This window comes from Dioscorea cayenensis, chromosome 16, assembly GCF_009730915.1.
Source record: "Dioscorea cayenensis subsp. rotundata cultivar TDr96_F1 chromosome 16, TDr96_F1_v2_PseudoChromosome.rev07_lg8_w22 25.fasta, whole genome shotgun sequence".
Classification (NCBI taxonomy): Eukaryota; Viridiplantae; Streptophyta; class Magnoliopsida; order Dioscoreales; family Dioscoreaceae; genus Dioscorea; species Dioscorea cayenensis.
This window is the reverse complement of record NC_052486.1, coordinates 15,571,573-15,593,179: the sequence shown is the minus strand read 5'-3', so window position 1 is coordinate 15,593,179 and position 21,607 is coordinate 15,571,573. Positions and strand designations below refer to the sequence as shown.

The following is a 21,607-nucleotide window of genomic DNA, read 5'->3' as shown; positions in this document are numbered from 1 at the left end:
GATTGCCTTTTTCTTTTTACTACTACTATTTCTTATACTACGAGCAAGGAAACATCGTTTTTTCCAAAACATCATTTTTTCCATTTATACTTACTTAATTGAATTGGTCGGAGCGTAGACAAGCTGAGCAGAGCCTGTGAAAGACTCGAAGCCCGTCATAGAGCAATCGACTAGAAGTAGAAGACTTCGGCCCCGAGAGAAGGCAATCTCTCTCGGAAACATGGAAAAATCTTTTCTTTTCACACGGGCAACATAGGGGAATAAACCTCGAAGATCAAAGATTTATTGAGGAAGTTCTTATTTGTTATTTACTACCTTTGGGAAGAGTTTTCTACTTCTACTTTTAAATTGCATTTTTTTGTAAAGTTCTTGACAAGTCCCAAGTAGAGGAGATTCATAGGTAAATAATGAATTATGCCTTTCGCCTTCTTCGATGTATCGATCATGGATTCCAAAAATCACATAAGCCGGGGGATGCGACCCATTACACAGCCCCTTGTCTGCGCCAAGCATCGACCTCTCTTACATACACGATCGGGTGTTTCTATTATCTCTCCCTTTCATAGAAAGGCTATCTATGTAAGGTATGACCGATCAGACATGCTTGTACGTATTTACTTGTCCTTATTCTCATTATTAAAATAAAATCTTATTTATTGGAGAAGAAGGTCAATGCAAGTACGTTAAAGTCTATAATCTCACAGTCGGACAATATGGATAGAGTTCATGCGTTTGTAGCCAAGGTTGAGCCATTTCGCTCGCCTATTCAAACGTTACGTCCCCTAGTATCACCACTATTCTTGGGGATGACGGGGAGCCAACGTGGAAGGGTCGCCTACTCACCCTCTCACTAACAAACCGATAGTAGTGAGGGGAAACCCCAAACGAGGTTTGCATGTACAACCATCGTGCATATCTTATCGATCCTACTCAATCTTTTACACCGATGTATCGTACTCTAAAAGACCATAAGAAAAATACTCAGCAAATCTTTCTCAAGTGAGAGGAGGGAAGGCGCAGCTGCCACTCAACTAACAGACTCGCTAAAAATGCAAGATTAGCGATAAGAAGCAACCCTAGTTTAAGTACTATACTAGCGTCCTACCCCAACATTGTTGTACTTTACTTGACTCTACCCCGCTTGCTGCTCGCCTCACCGTGACGTGGCTTATTACGTGGTCGGCATTCCCACGTGCTCGACTTCTTAGCCTCCCAATCGGAGAGAAGATGAGGGGTCACCTTTCCTTTGGAAACCGCCATGACGCGTAGGTTTATGGATGGATTCCGTGGCGCCTCTCGCTTGTTCCGCTTGGTTGACTTTGTCGTAAAAAGAGAGTAGGTTGAAGGGTTTCATTGATTAGTAAACCTACGGTGCTGGTAAGGTCGGGACCGTGGTCGCTCCCGTCCTCCGGGTTTGCCTGCCGATAAGATCATCGAGATTGACTCGACCACTCGGGTTGGTTTGACTATTCCTTTCTATTGAAAAGGAGTCACCGTCTGCTGCAGTCACCTTCCTTCTTATAGGCTCTGACTCACCTTCTTCTAAGCTCTGCTGGATGACATGACATTCTCATTCTATAGGCCGGCCGTACTTGTGATGGTTCCCCAGGATCCAATAAACCCACTTAGGTCTACGCTGCACGACATTATTGTTCTATGGAAGCGGGCGGGCTGCTTTTTAGAAGTTCGGCCCTTTTTCTTTTTGACTAAAAAAGGGAGAGAGGGATTGACCTTTCTAATGCATATTCTATCATACCGGCATGGCCCCACCGACGTAGTTTTTCAATCGAAGCATCAAGCAACAAGAACCCGCCTCTACTTGACTAAGCTCCGTGCTCGTCTAACATGGGAGTTTGCTTTACCCAACTCCCCTTTTTGATAACAAGGCAGAAAGCCCCAACCCGACATTCATGAGTTTAGAATGAAGAATGAAGAGTGCCCCGCCTTCTTTTTTTCTTCCCTAAAAACCTTGGAATTTTTAAGTTGGTAAAGACCCACCCCTTGTTTAGGGCTCGAATGAGTCCCCTGACTACAGTGACATTGGCTTCGCCAACAATGAACTATTTAGGATCGCATCCCGCCCATATTCTACATTATAGCCTGCGAATCGATTCAGCTTCCCACTGGGAGATCAGACGGAGCTCGATTAGTTTCCGCTAGATAAGGAATAAGGAATAACGAACATAACCAATACGGGGAACAAGGGAATACCGGACCATATCTGCTTTTGTGCCATGACAATCTCACTCGAATTACGTGGGACCTAAACATATTAGTACAAGATATGGGGTCCCCGGCCGTAACCACACGTGCAAGTTTCCCCGCATGTGGCTTGTCCGTGCTTTTTTTCCCGAGGCACCGCCTCCGACCGCATGGGAGAAGGGGCTGAACCGCAAACTTCGTGTTCAAAGCATTGCATTGTCTCGAGGGAGTAGGGTGAGTAAGCAACGCCTACCAAGCTAAGCTTTCGTCGAAAAAGGCTAGATCGCTTTTTCGGCGCCCGCCCTTTTATTTAGATGTTGGGGCAAGGCAAGCCCAAGGAAAGTATAGGTTGGCTCCCAGCCCATCTCGGCCGACATCCGACTTTTGGAGAGGGTGTGGTCCTTGAGCGAACTACTCATGTGCTCGTGGTTGTCCCAACCCAAGGTCATTTGGTGAGGAGCTAGGGTCCCAGTGGTTGACAAGATACTCGATCGGAGGCGATCGGACTAGAGTGCTTTCATCAAATGATGGCAGTGGTCTCGAGCCATTCCCATCCTCAAGTGGTGGCCCGATTCACCGGCCTCGGCTCGGGAAGAGAATATGTGCACCGAGAATAGATATCTATGTTAGCTAGCTGGGGAGGGCTTTCCTCCGTAGTCCCTGCCGCGGCCTCGGACAGATCCGTCTCCATCTCATCTTTCTTTGGCTATAATTGTAGCCAGCCATGTTAGCTCCACATTGAAGCCCTTTTCTATTTCGACTAAAAAGGCACTCATCAGCAAGCTCGGCCCCCTTTCCTATTCCGCTTTGCTTGGCGCCTATTAAGAGAATAGGTCCCTCGCTTCAAGCCAGAGCCCGCCTTTTCTTTCATCATCTACACCAGTTGTCACGTACGACACCATAGGAATGATTTCAGCGCCCTAAGAAGCAGAACGTGCCATCACCTACAGCCTTTTCCTCTGCCGGGGACTTCTACAAAATGAAAATGGGCGGCATCGTCGTATGCTCAACATTACTTGCCCTGGTGTATATCCTGGAGTACTTCTATGGCCAATCTATCACCCATACATTCTAGGCTTGGCCCCGTCTCGGTGGAGAATGCCCCTCACTAAGCACGGCTTAGTCAGCTTATTATCGCAGCTTAGAGTGGATTCGGACCGCCATTTCTCCAGCATGGTTCTCTCCTCCCTCCTTGAAGATCGTCCCATTCGCTGGGTGATCCCTTGCTCTCACGCTCGAGTGTTTGCTCATCGCTTAGGGCTCGGGTTAGTGACATTTCGCTCATTGCAGCCACCTCCGGGTTCTTCGCACCGGGTAGTACTAGGACCCTTGTGCCCCTGACAAAGACCGCCTCACCCTATGACCCAAAAACTAAAAATGAGCCTTGCGATGAGACGCAAACATTCCTCATGTTGCGGTTCACTCTGGTCCGTTCCCGGGTTGGGTTAGGGGAACATCCGAGCGATTTCCTTCACGGATCCAAACGTGCTCACAAGGCTGCATAACAAGAATAAGACCAATTGAGACTTCATAAGAGACCATTTGAGCCGTGACATCGTAATGCTCCTAGAAAGGCATATTTCGAATATAGAGGACTTCAAGTTCGAACAATCCACGGAATATCATACCCCACTATGAACCATACGAGCACGTCCCCTCTCGCCATCTTCCACCGCTGGGTTATGACTCTATACCCCAACCCAACTTGCTCTAGCCCCGGTCCTCCCGCATCTTTCCCTCGGTAAGCGCATCGTGGAAGAAGGGGGTATCCGCTTGGGACTCGATAGAAAGCAACATATCTCTTTCTTCCCTCCTAACCGAACCCGCCTCAAAAATCCAAATAGTTGGTTGAAGTCCGATCACGCTGGAGACATCTTTTTCTTCGAGGAGGAGGCTTTCGCTCATCCGCTCCTTATAAATGATGTTAGGATCGGTCGCTCATCCTCGAATCCGAAAAACAGAGATGTAACAAAAAGAAAAATATATAATAAGACTAAATAGGATGTCGAAGATAGGATCATTCACGCCAATTTCAAGAAAGGGTGAAGGGCGCGAAGCTACCGCTTAACCACGCAATGCAAGCAAGGTAGCTTGCTTACCTCTGCTCTAGCGTGTGTTAGCGGCAAGGAAGGAGGCATTGGAAAGACTAGACCATACACATTAGTACAAGAGGCATTCGGGAAGCGACTAGTCGCTTCTGGCGGAGCTTAACGAAGGCCGATGACTACATAGAGACAACTACCATGATAGTGAAACCTATAGAGGAAGAAGCAGTCGCTTGATGGACGAAGCCGATCCGATACGATAGGCGGGTGAAGGGAGCGAGACCAAGCCGAGCCAGACATGGAGTGGCGAAGGGGGCCTACTATACATATATGTGATTAGTAACCGGTGAAAGACATCGAATGAAAAAAAAAGTGAACTATTTCACAGTGTGATTGATCAGACAAGTACCAACGGCTTTTGGTAGCCTTCTTTCATTTCTGAATTTTCTTGTGAAAAGTCCTTGCATTAGTATAAGTTCGTTGACCGCGTAAGGGCGATCCATCTTGATGATGAATTCCACGATAACGAGAAATAGAAATTAATCGTTCGATGTCTGCTCGTTCTCCCCTCTTCAACTCCTAATGAACAACATGATCTTGACCTATCATTTGTTCAATTTGGTTGATCTGATACTTATTTAACTCATTCATCTTGATGTGCCCACTGATACCTAGTCGATAACGAACCTCAATGGCTTTTTTAGGAACTGATTAGGTCCAATTCCATCCATTTTTGTTGAGGCAATTCTTACTTGTTCATCGGGAACTGATTTAGCTCCTGAGATATATGACATTCTTTATCCTTCTCTTTTTCCCCGGGTCTTCTACTGAATCAAAAATGGGTGTCTCCTCTATTCCCTCGTAGAGGAACTTTTACTATAGCCATGGATGCTTCTCTCAGTGAGTGAACTAGGTCTTTCTTGAGCTTTTATTTCTTCAGTTAAGAGAGATTCGGGAAAAGATCGAATAGGAAGACGTGTTTTCTGAACAAACAAGATACGGATTGAGAAGGGGGAGTTAGCAAAGTTAGACAAGATTGGAATCGACATAGGAACATGTATTGATGTACCAGATCGGCTAATACTCCTGTGTTGATGCGATGTATTCCACCGTTGCTAGTGGAGACTTTATTATTGGTATATCGATGGGTCCAAAGACGGATTGAAATAGGGAGCCAGCTCGACAGAAGCTTTTTGAAAACGCAAGGCACCCGGTAAATAAGGAACAAGATGAATACAAAGAAGCTAACCGAGCATCTCATACTCGAAAAGGTACCCCACATAGGCCTTCCCGAAAACCCCCAGATACTAAGGTAAACAAAGTAGAAAAAGCACCAATCTGTACTCTGTTCCCGAAGAGCGAAGAAAAAGGAGATGTTTTGTTAATGGAATAAGAAACTCGCTTTTTATAGCCAGAAGCGATATAAAACAAGAATACTCATCCGAGTCAGCAGAACATGTACATATGGAATATGAGAATTTCCACCTTGTTGAAAATCTGGTGGTGCTACCCGAAGACTTGAATGAATAGCCATCGCTGTTAAGAACAACCAAGATCCAAAAAGAATTTTCGTGTAGCTTCTCGTCTTTGACATAAAGAAATAGGTTGTAATAACGAAACGGACATGTGAGAATTTGTCCTTGCCTTGCTAGTGAACAAGAAAGACATGGATCTATATTCCATACGCAATCAAAGGATTTCTCATGCTCAAAGAGATTAGATTAATTATAGTAATTCCCTTGCTTAGTTTTTCGCCACCGCAAGTGGCACTCCTTGCTCATGGAGCGACATACCGGAAAAAAAGGATTTTCTTTTCAATTCTATTCTATATGGGCTCGTCACCGGACTACGGAAAAAGGAGTCGAAGCCTTTCCCTCTCGCTCAATTTTTGCTTACTTAGCCTTCTCCCTCTCGACTATCTATTTATGTGATATTCCAATCTTCCAACATATATATGTTAGGGGGATTTTTCTTCCAATCCTCTATCATTTGTTGATAGATAGGGCTTCTTGCCCCTGACGAGAGAGGTCATCGTAGGATATTATGGAGAGAGCGGAACATTAAAATGGACTATAGACCTCTATGAACTACCTTTTTATGTTATGGTTTCCTCCTATACACGTTATCAAGTTCTGCTCAAGATTTGAATTTTAAATAGACTTATTTATTTATTCCTATGAAATGCTATTGATCCCATGAGGACCCACCCCCGTAACGTAAAAAGAATGCAACAATGAAATTGCTTATACTCGACTTCCACACTGAATGCGAGCCACCGGGCGAAGAAGTCGACCAAGCCCCGAAAGACATAAGCTCAGTGCATTCCATTCTTATCTCCGTGGGTTCGGGCTCCTCATTATCCCAAACATATCCATTGGTCGGTCCTCAACATGGTTTAGTAGACCCAACCCGTCCTACTAAGTATAAGTAAGGGAACATCCCAGCACATCAAGCTAAGATAACTCTTAAGGAGGTTGTTCTCGGAACTTCATTATTTGAGTGAAAGGGGAAAGAGGAATTTTTTGTTCGAAAGGGGGAACTAGCCTATCTTTATCCCTGTGTCGGTGGAAGAGAACAATTTCTTGAAGTGAAGTAAAGCCTTAGCCTTAAAGTAAAGAGAGAATTCCGGTAAGCTTTCCTGGCAGCCTTTGAATGATTTTTCTTATTACAAAAAGACTAGAATAAGTAAGGTCGAGTAGCACTAGTTCCCACCGAGAAGCGGATCCGACTTAGTATCGACAGACATAGGTACCAACACCGGCTCGAGTTATGGAGGAGGCAGCCCAGATGTGCCAAGAATGAAGCAGTTCATAAAAGAAGATCTTCTTTCCATAGCCCGCCAAGCCGATCCCGAAGAAGCATGCACAAGTAGCAATTCTATCGTGAAAAAGAAGGCTAAATGGCTTCTTCATGAAAAGCTTACTTATCCCATTCTATTCACCTGCACTCGAGGATTTCTATAGCGATCAAGGCGCGTATGTACATGATGCTCGAATTAGGATAGGAGGGACGAGGACGAGGTCGTGGCAATGGGGCGCCTCTGGTTGCCCAAGGAAGCAAGGCCGGAGGAAGGACTTTCGTTACCCTATTGACAAGACAAAGTCTTATTTTGATATCTTGTTGAAGATGAATAGGATTAAGTTGCCTCCCTCCGACTACATTAAGCCTGGTGATGATAAGTTAGATAGGTTTTGTAGATATTGCCACAAGAAAAAGCAATAAGGGTCATGGTACGCAGTACTTGTTTTTGACCTTCAGGACGTTGCAAGCCTTTCGAGATAATACATTGGTTTTTGAAGACGAGTACGAGTCATCCCCCCACCAGACAAAAATTGAGACCAAACCTCTCCAAAATCATTCTGCCATTGTCAACATGGTGTCGCACTTGGGAGATGATGATGTGATTCCTTATGTATTTGTGTCTGTGTCGCTTGACAAGTCTACCTCTGGATCCGTTGATCCATCTCTTTCTGTTTGTTCTTCTAGGTCCGCTGACCCTGGTCTTGTTCTAGTTTATTCCCCGCTTGCCTTTTTCGATATGGTTGTGCACACTTCCTTTCATTACTTCTATGTGTTTGCCTTGCTGAGTGAGACTAACGTTGTGCGAACTTGAGCAGTGCTCGCTCGTGCTTCTTCAAACTGTGGAGCACGTCGCTAGGCCAAGGCAGGCTTCCCTCCCGAAGCTCTCATTTTCCAATGTGGGTTTGGCAGCTTCAAGCTCCACCCTTACATATATATATGAGTTTTTGCCACTTCTTCGCTCCGCCGAGCATACGTATTCCCTCACACCCCTCGATGATGAAAAAAGACTTGGTTTTCAATCTCGTCCTGCCCTACCTACTCATTTAAAGTGATTCATAAAGCCCCGAGGGGTTTGATCATCCGGCATACATGATGGTAGACTATGTCCGTTCAGGCATCACATATCAAGGCATCGTAATCCAACAACATCTCAGAACAAGGTCTCAGCCAAGTCTATAGCTCGTGGACTCGAGTCTGAGGGAGAGGGATCGTTGATCAGTGAGAGGCGAGATTGGCTATTGGAAGGATCGGTTTCATTTAGATTAGTTCAACAGATTAGAAAGGTGTGGTCAAGGTGAGAGGCTTTCCGGTGGAGAAGAAGGGGGCTCATATCCGAGCTGGAAGGAAGAATTGAAAGATGGGGCTTGAACCACGACCAGTTATTGAAGCCCTAATCTATTTATTTTTTAAATTTATATATATATATCGGATGAATGAGGTCAAAACAGAAAGCGAGCAGGAAGCCGAGAAGTTAGGCTAATAGACCGAATTGAGTCGATCAACAAAACAAAACAAGCAGAATCGACATGAACCTGAATGTTGAAATGATTGCACAAAGCCTGATGTGGTAGTTTGCTCCAAAAATAGTCCACCCATCCTCAAATTGGTCTTCCAAACAAGATGATAGAAAATAATAAATGGATGATTCGAGATTCCAACAACATGAAAAAGACTAAGATGCGGAATAGAGATTGTGACAACTAAACAAGTACTAGTGGGAAGATTTACAATCTATCATTCGTGCTATCGGACTTATGAAGAACTGTGCACTATCCATTCATTGTCCACTCAATCTTTCCATTGATGCTTTTCACATGCTGATTCACCCTCTTTCTTAACCTCTATCCCGAACCGAAAGCAATGATGAAGAGCATATTATGGAAAAGCCCACGGGTAATAAGGTCCCTATTGATCCATCATTCCATGACTATCTATTTCTTCACGGAGAAGCCGGATCGGGTGTTTGACCGACCTCTCGACCCTCGGAAGTCGGGCAGGGCCCCCTTAGGTAGGGGTTACCTAGTTTGCTTAGCCGCATTGATTGCTTGGAAAGAAAAAGGAGAGAAAGGCTTTGAGTTGAGCTAATGCTCTATGTAACACTTAACCTAAGGAAAGTAGGCGCAAACCACATGGGAGATATCCATTCTTTCTATTTGATCATCCGTCCGGATAAAGCTCCCGCTCGAGTAATCGTTCGATCTGGTCGATCATCTGCTGAGACATAAGCATATGAAGTGGTTCTTTGATAAACGAGAGATAGAATTTCTATGACAAAGAGCCAAAGACTACCATAACATCAGTAGTTTATCTATGAACCTTCCTCTCACCAACCCGGAACTTCAGGAGTTTATGTAGGTGCTCGAGCTCTATCTTCCACACGCGTTCGACTTTTAACTTACCAAACCGTCTCCTTACGTAGACACTTGTAAAGCTTAACTTCTCGGATCCGCTTTGAACTGCTACGCTAACGGAAAAACCAGTAGTTTTCTATAAGTCGATTCCATCACCTTTTTTTCATCTAATGAAAAAAGGAGTGGAGTTTCTGGGACCAAGCATGCCAAGATGCATTCAAAAGCATAAAAGAATACCTGACTAAGCCACCGGTATTAGCCACCCCTGTACCAAGACGACCATTGATAAGTGCTTGTGCGATATGAATGCGAAGCGTTCATTCCTTATGTTGAGCATTACTTTTCTCAGGTTTTTACATTAATATGTGTGTTTTTTATGTTACTTTTATGCAGGTAGGGTTGTGAGGTTGAGTATGAAGGAAATAGGCCAATGTCGATCATAATGCACCTATTTTGGAGGAGATCTTGCTAAAGTTCAAACGCGAAGACATAGGTCAGGTGCGAGATGCTAGAGTGTGTGCCAACCTTCTCGTATTCGAGTGAGCACATTAATTTGGAGGGGCACAAAGGTAGTCACACTCGAGCATTCTGATTTATGCATATAAGAATAAGAGATCCACCAACGTGTACATCATTGAAGAAGCAAATGATTCACGACGTAAACGTGTGCCCCTTTGCGTTACCCCAATGAAAGTATGGAATTCGGGAGTATTTTCGGTAGAGTACTGTAGCATCCCGGCCGAGAAATAAGGGAAACAGAGAATCCACACGGGCGTGTGGAAATTCTCCACGCCCGTGTGGAAATTCCACAGGGGCGTGTGACATCATACACGCCCGTGTAGTCGCCCGATTGCAGCCCTATTTAAAGCCGATTTCAGCCCCAATTTCAGTATTCTTTTCTCTATCTTTTCCCCAACTTGTGAGAGGGTTTCGGCTAGGGTTTCGAGTGTTATTGGCGAAGGTTTTGGAGAGGTTCTATGGCTCCGACATTGTCATTAAATTAGGAAGAAGGTTGGTAGGGGAGCTTTGATCGAGGAGTATCCTATACCGGATGAAGGAATCCTTGGACGACGAGTAGAGGACTTTCCACAAGACCATCGACAAGACCATCGAGGGGGTTTCTTTATGGATTTATTGCTTTTACATTCGATTTCATTGATTGTACTTAGCTCCATGGAGAGCTAAACCCCTAGTGGGTACTTGTTTGATTGTGAACCCTAGGATGTATTCGTTTCATTGAACTTCTTTATTATGCTTTCAATAAATTGATGTTTATTGTGAGTTCCAACCTTGAATGCTTGATTGTATGAACATTTCCCCTAGAGTGACACTAGGGTTGAGAGTTCTTGTTATTAACCTTGTGAGTGAGTGACACACCACGAGCGTTAGACAAAGCTAGGTTGGAGAGGGTTGAGAGGGTGAGTCGAGAGGTATAGGAGCGCCCCCTTTCCCCTCCGACGTGATAGATTCTACCTCCGTTCCTTGAGTTCTTTGCGGCCATAATAGAGTTCTTTGCCTTGCCTCCTCCTTACTTTTGCTCTCTTACTTGTTGCTTTTAATTGTTGAGAATTGAATCATTATCACACTTATCATTGTTGATACTCCACATAGCTAAGAATCGAATTAAATGTCTTTACTCCCTACTCCCTGTGGATTCAACCCCGCTCACCCGGGATTATTACTTCGACAAACCCGTGCACTTGCGGGATATAAGAAAGGGATACTTGTCAAGTTTTTGGCACCGTTGCCGGGGAGTAAATATTGATTGAAGGAGACCCTGAGCTTGAACGTACACTTCGAAGAAAAGGGAAAGAACCTGTACAAGAACATCCTAATCCAGCTGATTTAGAAGTAGATGGATCTGACAACATGGCAGAACAAAATGAGCAACAACGGACACTATCTGATTATGCCAGACCTTCAGTGTTGGGGACACAATTGAGTATTGTCGTCCCCCAATCACGACTTTTGAATTTCGAGCTAAAGCCGACATTCATCCATATCTGTCAGACAGATGCACAATTCAACAGTTTGGCCGTTGAGGATCCAAACAGTCAGATAAAGAGCTTCCTCGAGGTGTGTGACATGCTGAGGATAAATGGTGTGACGGATGATGCCATCAAATTGAGAGCCTTCCCATTTTCCTTAAAGGGGAAAAACAAAGCGATGGCTACACTCATTACCTAGGGCATCAATCACTACATGGGAGGAGATGGTAGAAGCTTTTTCTAGCCCGTTATTTCTCTCCCGGAAAAATCGCCAAAAGCTTAGGAATGAGATCTCATCCTTTATGCAGTTGGAATTGGAGTCTCTATTTGAGACATGGGAAAGGTTCAAGGAACTCTTGCGCGAGTGTCCGCAACACGGATTCCCGGAGTGGATGATTGTTCAAACCTTCTACAATGGTTTGAACCCGAGTACAAGGCAACTCTTGGATGCGGCAACAGGAGGTACCTTAGGTAGCAAAACCCCCGACGAGGCACATCAATTGATTGAGGAAATGGGGTTAAATAGCTACCAGTGGAACGCTAGGGAAAAGAAAAAGGTGGCCGGTCTCCATGAAATTGATGCGGTAACTTCATTGGAGGCCCAAGAGGAGAGTTTGAGTAAAAAGCTATATCTTATAGCTTCGAATAGAGTTGCGGCTGTGACAAATTGTACCGGTTGTGGTGGAGGACATGCTCCTTCCGATTGCCCAATCGTCATAGGTGATGTTTCTTCAGTTGAGAATGTTGACTTTGTAGGTAATGGAATGAGACCTCATGGGAATCCATACAGCAACACCTACAATTCAGGTTGGAAGAATCATCCCAACTTTTCATGGAGTAATCAAGGACCACAGAAGACCATGGGGCTATCGGAGTTCCAACAACAACAACAAGCCCCTCAAGTGGAAAATAGGATTTCAGGCTTGGAAACCCGAATGACGGATTTGGAGAAGCACTTGGCTAGATTTGTTCAATCGACAAATACAAGGTTTGAATCGGTCGAGGCTATACTTGCAATCACACGCCTCCTTGCACAACCTTGAAAATCAAGTTGGGCAAATTATGAAAATCTCTTTCCGAAAGGCCACATGGAAGTTTACCAAGCAACACGGAAACCAACCCGAGAGAACATGTGAAGGCGATTGCTTTGAGAAACGGTCGTGAGGTTGAAGGGCGGCTTCCGAGTGAGAAGCTGAAACAACACGCACCCGAGGTCATAGAGGTTGAGAAGGGAGCAAACAAAGAGAAAGAGGCGGCACTCCCATCTTTCAAGCCAAGAATCCCTTATCCCTCTAGATTAAAGAATGGCCAAGGGGATGACCAGTATATGAAGTTCTTGAGTTTGTTCAAGCAACTCCACATCAACGTTCCTTTTGTTGAGGCTTTAGCTCAAATGCGTAAGTATGCGAAGTTCCTAAAAGACCTATTGACCAACAAGAGGAAATTGGAGGAGAGTGCTTCAGTGGTGCTTGATTCTTCATGGTTGGCGGTGTTGCAAAAGAACATGCCGAACAAGAAGAAAGACCCGGGAAGCGTCATTATTCCGTGTAACATCGGCAATTTAGGTGAGGAAATGGCATTGGCAGATTCAGGGGCAAGTATCAACGTCATGCCATATACTTTCTTCCAAAAGCTAGGCTTGGATGAGCCTAGGCCTACTCGGATGACTTTACAATTGGCGGACCGAATGAGTGCGACATCCGAGAGGCATCATTGAAGACGTGCTTTGTCAAGGTGGACAAGTATATTTTTTTCCAGCTTGACTTTGTAGTGCTAGATGTTGATGAGGATGCGGATGTACCCTTGATACTTGGGGAGACCGTTCTTGCGGACTTCCAAAGCATTGATTGACATGGACAGCGGAGAGCTCACATTGAGAGTCGGAGACGATAAGCTCACTTACCGCTTCTGTGAAGCCATGCGGCATTCTCTCGATTTTTGATGACATTTTGTATTTTTCTAGACACTCATCGATGAGATTGTTGATGAATATATACAGGAAATGTTCAATCTGGATCCGTATGAAGGTTTGTTCGACCAAGAGGAGAGCAATGAAGAAGTAATGATGCTTGGTTCGACTGGAGAGGAAACATCTACCGCGGGAATCTTGAAGAAGGTGCTCCAGAAAATGAAGAGGGCTCGAAGATGCCACCGAAAATGATCCAACACTATTGGAGACATACATGAGCCAAGAAAGTTGGATGAACCATTGTTAGGTGGTCCGAAGCCCGATAGTGCACCCTCTACCCTCAAGAAACTTTGCTCATCATGCTTTCAAGTTATTGGTAAGAGGGCAACCTTCATTCATGAACCACCGTGAGGTAAGAAAGATACGTCAAGCTTAGTGACGTTAAACAAGCGCTTCTTGGGAGGCAACCCAAGTGTTTACTTTTTTTTTTCTTCGTACTTTTAGTTTAGTTTGTTTGCATGAATAAATTGTTAAGTGTTGGTGTTTCAATTTTTGAGTGCTTGTGCTGTGATTTTATTGTGGGTTTTTAAAAGAATTTATTGTATGTTTTGTTGAGAATTGGCGAAGTTTGGTCGTTTGAGTTCTATTTTGTGTTTTTATCTGGTATATTTTGCACAGTAGGGCAGGCTCTGAGTGTGTAAACCTGTTCAGACTAGTTCTGCAGAGCCTGCAGGTTTTTCTAAGTCATCCAGAGAAAACACACAGGCGTGTGGAAATTGTACACGCCTGTGGGTGTGTACTGTGAACTCTTCCAGAGAGGGCACAGGGGCGTGTGGCTGCCCCTGTGGATGACCATGCGAATGGCGCACGCCCGTGGGTAATTTCCACACGGGCGTGTGCCTTCCTGCAGAGTTGGGCAGATTTTCCCGAGAACACACAGGGGCATGGACTCGCCCCTGTGGGTGACCTTGTGAACCACGCACAGGTTGCTCCCTCCATCCCGAGAATGCCCTGTAAAACACAGGGGCGTGCGGCCACTCCTGTGAGTTGAGGCATGTGAATGCCCATGCCCTTGGGGAATTTCCGCACGGGCGTGTGGGCGTCTTGATACTTTTCTCAGATGACCAGGGAAGCCACAGGGGCGTGCGTTTGCCCCTGGAGTCCGCGCAGGGTGTGGATAATTTCCGCACGCCCGTGGGAGATCATTCTAAGTTAGTGAGAGTTTTTCCCGAGAGCGCACATGGGCGTGCATACGCCTCTGTGGAGCTTTTGAAGTGAGGCACACGGGCGTGTTGAATTTCCACACGCCCGTGTGGATGTATAGAACGTCGAAAGTCGCGAGTTCTGTTTAAAAAGGGGATGATTTCTATCCTTCTTCACGACTCCTTTTCCCTTGAAAATACTCTCACAACATTCTCCCGAGTCCATTGCGCCCGGTTTGGTGGGATTTTTAGTAAGTTTTTCCGGCCGGGCTCTCTATTTTTCTCATTTCTCCTCGTCGGTAAATTCATTTTCTTCATCTTCTTTGTCAATTCATGATTTCTATTGATTAATCTAGTTAAAAATTCTTCGTTTCTTCAATTGGAACAATGATTTACATTTAGAACGAAGTTAGAGATATTTTTGATGTGTATTTTTGGATTGTTGATACCGGTCAGTGCGTTTCTCACGCCCGTGAATCCCATCAGGGCAGTGGAAATTCCACACGACCGTGTGGATTTCTGCAGTATTGTTTTATCAATTTGTTTGACTAATTTTGTTTAAATTTGGGAGGTCATGGCACCTATGACAAAGAAGCAAAGTGATAAGAGGCCACGTGAGTCATCCTCTGAGCCCGAGGGCATGCGATTTGCGATTCCCGAACATCAGGCCCGTTATGAGCGCTTATCGAGACTCTGCTTCGGACATACTCGATTCCTTACTTTGGCTCTCTTACTTGTTGCTTTTAATTGTTGAGAATTGAATCATTATCACACTTATCATTATTGATACTCCACATAGCTAAGAATTGAATTAAGTGTCTTTACTCCCTACTCCCTGTGAATTCGACCCCGCTCACCCGGGATTATTACTTCGACAAACCCGTGCACTTATAGGATATAAGCAAGGGGTACTTGTCAACCATTTATATGTGACATCTACGCTCTCGGATGATGGCCCTGTATGTATTACCTAATTCGGATGATGGTCGGAGCAGAAGACCGATATCCTCCTGTTGAGAAGGAATGCCTCGCATTAATGTGAGCAGTACTCAAGTTGCGACATTACTTGACTTGATGAGCCTTATTCCGCCCTAAGAAATCTTTTTTAGGCTCTCTGAATGTACAGCTACCTAAGTGGTCCATTCTCTTGTCACAATTCAACATCATTTATGTTCCACAAAAAGCTGTCGAGGGCCAAGCTTTGGCTGACTTCTTAGCGGCGCACCCTATCCCATCAGATCCCACTCCACTATATTAAATCATTTCAACTGGCCTTCGGCTTAAAGATGGGCATAGAAGCCATTTAGCTCATTATCTAGATACGGCCCTCTTCCACTCCTCTTCGAATTGCCTCAAGCTCGTGCACAAGGATGGAGAAAGGAGGACACCTGGCTGTAATCGCTACTTTCGGCTGTCCAGCATGGTCTCTTAAGATGCATCCATACCCTACAAAATCACCTCTAAGAGAACCAACCGTGCGTGTTCAAGCACCACATATATGGGTCCGGAGGGCTCCATGAACACCATGTGGGAGATGGAACAGTAAATTTGACTGAAATCTGCCAAGAGTCTAGGAATTCTCTACTCTTGGGAGCGTCGTCCACTGCATCTCGCAAACTAAGGAATCTGTTTCCGGTATCCCTAGTGATCATAACTATTATATTATCTCTTCCCATGGCTTATATTGATTTTTGGAAAAATTTGAGAGTTACGTTCACCCGCGGTACACTGTTGCACAAAAAGAAAGCGTCTTTCTTCGGATTTGCATAACCCAAAAAGGGTCTCGGACCCACCTGATCTCCTTATCCCATGTGAACCGCCCTCTCCTACGAGACCGACATCTGCCAAGGATAGATCTCCACACTTTCTTTGAATAGGAAGACCAAAAGAATAAGTGATCATGGTCTTCCACGTGCATCCTGCATAAGCAGCAACTAGATCGACTAATTAGAATACTATACCACAAGAGACCAAGATATCTTGAGTGAGCAGTGCTTTCCGAAGAGCCATCCAAGTAATAAAAAGAAAACCGAGGGTACATGGCTACTAAACCAAACCAATCCAGCCCATTCAACCTTCAGCGGAGATTCTATATAAGACTTTCTCATGCAGAATCTATAGAATACTCACCATCTGGGCTTGCTGTCCACACAATTTAATCACCATGACACTTCATTAGAATTTTTGATATCTTCAACCTCGTCTCAAACTTGATACAAATCAGGTGATAAAGGAAAAAAAGGCATCATTTTTCCGTCTTCAACAATAGATGCTAACCGATTTGGGCACAAGAACCTGTCACCTAAAAATATTTAGAAGAGTACTACAGGGGTCGAGCCACATAGCTGTAAACCGTTCCCTATAAGAAAAGATGAAACACAACATTTTCTGCCGAAGAGCTTCACTTTTTTTCTTTTTATCGGAGAGGGCTAGGGTTGATCATCTCGGAAGGAAAGAAACATTTTTCTATTCTAAGCAAAAAAATGGTATTACCGGATGCTTGAGGAGATAAGGACTAAACATATCCAATACTTCTCGTTTCCAACCGCTTAAAAAAACGAGCTTCAAAAGCAAAAGAATCACCGTCTTGCTTTTTCGCCTTTGCTTGAGGCCATTTTTCTTATTTCTCCATAAGTTCTTCGAGATGTTGCTCTGATTGGGTTGTATTCTCCGAAGTACGAACATCTTCTTCAGTAGTCTTGATCATGCAAGTTCCCATGAGTTCTTCGATAAAAGAGTCCTTCGGTTGAGGGCTTCATCTTTCGGATGCTATCAGTTGGAGTTGGTATAATCTACCCCTCTTCGATTTCCTTGCTTTGCCCTGTTTTCATTAAAGACCTCAAAGAAAGCTAACAAACTTCGCTTGCCCAGTTGCGGCAATGAATCCATCCCTCTTCCGCTTCTGCTCGGTCAACCAAATCTTAAGATTCCTTAAGACCAGCATCTGGACAGCTTGAGATTCGGGTAGAGGGATCTCGGTTTTGATTAGAACCTCCCTAAATCTACTAACAAAGGCTTTCAAGTCCTCTTCAGGGCGTTGAGCTCTGTCCTGAAGATCGGCGATGGTTGGCTTCTTGCCAATGAGATAGGATGGTTGAGAAAGTTAGTGGCGAGATCCTCGAAGGATGTGATGCTACCAACCCAACCGGGAGACTCCCGAACCACCTAAGGCATCTCCTTCCAAGCTCTTCTGGAAGAGATAAATAAGGTTGTCCTTATTATCCCGGGGGAGTGTCGGAAATGAAAAGTAGCAAGTGATGGTGTAGGTCACCTTTCCCATCAAACTTCGCAAACTTAGGTATCTTGTACCAGGGTGGTAGACTGACATTTGGACAATGGCACATAGCTGCCAGAGAAAATTTTTAAGTTGTAGCCGCTTGGGTTAACTCTAAGACCTGTCGCTCGAAATCTTCCCGGGAATTGAAGATCAAAAGATGAGATGCATTCCCGGTTGGATGAGGAGGGGGGTTAGGGTTAACCCCAAAGGAGACTCTCTTTCAAATCCTACAGGCGAGGGGATTCGGTCATGGGGTCCTACATTGGGTTGTGAAGGGTAGCCTGAGTTAGGCTGGATAGATAGACCAGGAACATGGGAAGAAGGCTCTTGCTTTGCTAGACGAGGATAACCCTGATTGCGTTGAGAAAAAGAATCGATCGGGTATAGAGGTTGCCGATAACCCAAGTTGGGTTGTGCCTATTGACCGGGGCAGGGGGCGGAAGAGTCAAGTGTCAGTCAATTGAGACAGCTGGACATGGTTTGACCGACCGGTCATGGGTGGAGCATGGCCTGCTTGACCCGATGTCAGATGGCAGTCAGACTGAGGAGGAGTCGGTAAAAGTAGTACGAAAGAAGGGATTTCGTCTATTGTCCATTAGTCATCATACTAGTAAAAATTGAAATAAAAATAGCATTCCTCCCCTTAACATCCATAGGAGTAAATGATTCATCCCAATCCGGATGTTCAGGAAGGGCATTAAAGAGATGGTTCTGTCAGCAGTCGGAGCGAGAGTCAGAAGCGGCAGTAGAAGGAGTAGGAGCTGTAGATGCCAAGTATCTAGGCAGAGGAAGAGAAGCAGTACTCGACCGTAGTTAGAGGTCTCCATCCGCTTCAGGCGAATATTACCTTATCACTTTTGATTGTATAGTTTAGTTACCCGTTCCAGCCAGATACAAGTTTTTCAAAGGAAAGACATTCTTCAACGAGTGAAATCGAAGCAGCAGCCCCCTCGGCATACTATTCACCGAACATCACAGTGGAAGCCATACGTGGGGCGCAAAGAGCTTGTTCCCTGTCGTGATGTGATCCCACTCATCATTAAAAGAGGGGCCCTCTCAATCATATCGAAATTCGACATCACTTTTATGGATCCGGCGATACGCGGGTTCGGGCTTCTCCTTATATTATATATTATAGGTCTGACTCCGGCCCCAAACAAAGCCTGAGGTGAATTCGACAAGGGGAAGTCCAATTTCTATCTTGCAACCAATGCTTGACAAAACCGATCCTTTCTTTCATTTGTTGGATCATTCTACGCTGTCGGGAGGGGCTTTATCTCCCACGAGACGTCCCTATAATCGTCCTGCCCTCGCCAAAGAAGCTTCAGTGCTCGCCTTACGAGCGAAGAATTAAAAGAGTGACTCGGCCCTTTTCCTTATTTATAAAGTAAAGACACGAGGGGCAGTTCCATGGAAATATGACTATCAAGTAGTCCTTTTTAAATCCTACAGCTCACAGTACAACCCCAATAGCTGATACAGTAACCAATATATCTTGAGTAGGTGGGATGATCAGGAGCGGTAGATGCTATACTCAGAGGACTTGGAAAAAGCTTCGTAATGAGGAGTTGGAAAGGCGAAGAAAGGAGAAGCCCATGAGGAGTTGTTAGGTAAGGGTTCTCATCATGATATGATGGTCACATTGTGGAGCCGGTTGTAGTTCGAAATACAGACCACAAGAAACCGGTCACTGAAAAGGAAGCTTGTGAGTTTCTGAAATTGATCAAACAGAGTGAATATAAGGTAATTGAACAATTGAACCGTAGACCTGCCCGCATTTCGCTGCTATCGTTGGTCCTAAGCTCTAAGCCACATCGCTAAAGCCTTGTTGAATGTGCTGTGAATCAAGCCCATGTTTGTCATGACATTACCGTAGAGAAGCTCGATGGCATTGTGGGAAATATAACAGCAGCGAATTTAATCACCTTCACTGATGACCTGACGGTACTGGGCACACTAAAAGCTCTCCATATTTCGGTGAAGTGCAAAGATCACGTTGTGGCAAGGGTACTCATTGATAATGGATCATCCCTGAATGTGATGCCAAGGTCAACATTGGCCAAACTTCCGGTGGATACGTCACACATGAGACCTAGTACAATGATAGTGCGGGCTTTTGATGGAACACGCCGAGAGGTGATCGGGGATATTGAGATACCAATTCAAATTGGTCCCTACACTTTTTGACATACTATTCCAGGTGATGGACATTGCTCCGGCCTACAGTTTCTTGCTGGGCCAACCATTCTCCTTTTTATTTTTATTTATAAGTAAATTCTATCTGTGGAACTCCTCTTTCCACCCCTTGTGAGTGATTCAGTGTGGAATTCCTCTTTCCACCCCTTGTGAGTGATTCAGTGTGGAATTCCATCTCTCTATAACCTGCTTCAACATCTGGGCTTTTGCCGGAAAAGCCAAAAGAAAAAAACTGTTGTAACGGAGTCTCATAGGTATATAGAAGTTGGAACCCGACGCTCTAACCTATCCCCAAGCCAACCTTGGCTATTTGAGATCAACTGCTGCAACTACTTAAGCAGCTAGTTACCTCTTGCCCCGAGCAAACCAACCTTGTCTTTATGATCCTTCCTCCTGCTTGTTTACTACCTCGATGGATCAGTGCCTCTTCTCTTTATGATTTAGGAAATTCTTCCTTTCGTCCCAAGGTGGGAAATTCACTTGAAAAATCTATGTTATTACAGAGAGGGATTCACCCGTCTTCTTTTTATGTTTCAAAGCAATGTCGTCTTCGGGAGGGCCTTCTGGGGATAGACGGAGATTCAATCTTTTTCTGGTTCCAGGAGAATGCGTCGTCGAAAATCGGTACATTGAAATACAGATCAAACCATTTCTGCAAGAGATGTTAAGGGAGTTTTATCGTTGATACGAGGAAATCACTAAAAAACTTTCGCTAGGAATTGGCGGCGATGCTCCAGGATATGCCACACTACTCGAATTGTTTGCTACTGTACAGATGGCAGTGTCGTAGGACTTTTTTAAAAAACAGGAAAAATACGATTTCCATCGAATAGAATGAGTGTCTGTGGTTTTTCCGCAGGCTGCTACTTGAAGGGCTTCCTGGTTTTCCACGTCAAGGATGCGATGAAACCTAAGGATCTGAGAATTGATCCTAGTGAATTCCATTTTGACAGTGAAATCAAGATTCTTGAGCGAACGCTGTACCTTAATTGGATGCGTTCTTGGCTTGAGCATCTTCGATGGTCTCACTCCCTAGCTATGGAGGAGGACCCAACCCAACGTTCGAGCACTTATTCTCAGCTCCAGTGGTAACCCAAAGCTGGAGATCGAGTGCAGAAGTCAAAAAGAGAATTCCTGCGCTTTGGTCTTCAGTGGAAGGTATATGACCTTTTGCAGGTCAGAAGCCATGGAACTGGTCTCCAGGTATCCTGGAATCAACCGTGACAGAGATGTGCGGTTGGGTGCTTGGTGGAATCGCAGGTCAAGAATATTTGGTCAGGCTCGAGGGCTTAACACGACCCTTCACCGGTAAAGGAATCTTCGAAATAAGACTTTAGGCACACCTGAGCTGAGTGTAGAGACTTTCACGAAATATTCCGGTGAGGGTCCCGACCCGACGTCGAAAAGCCCGATATGTTATAATGTTTTTGAATTAATGTCGTCAACAACGAATAGGAAGATCTATCCATTGGGTTCGTGTAGTCGACTGTACTGAAATGCGTCTGCTCGAGCAATTTTTCATATTTAATAGAAAGAATTGATGTCGACTAGATGAGAACAACTTCCATTGACGAGAGAGTTCCTCCCCATAGCCATACAGAAAGCTAATAGTAATAGAGAAAGTGGTCGGTGGGT

At 44.8% G+C, this 21,607-nt stretch overlaps 1 non-coding gene and 1 pseudogene across 1 annotated transcript; both read right to left on the bottom strand.

The window, feature by feature from the left end:
- Nucleotides 1-5,098: 5,098 nt before the first annotated feature.
- LOC120278549 lies at nt 5,099-5,873 on the bottom strand (annotated as a pseudogene).
- Nucleotides 5,874-11,663: 5,790 nt separating this feature from the next.
- On the bottom strand, nt 11,664-11,770 carry LOC120279905. The gene has a single exon (XR_005542208.1). It is a non-coding gene; the product is annotated as a small nucleolar RNA R71 (small nucleolar RNA).
- Nucleotides 11,771-21,607: the final 9,837 nt, after the last annotated feature.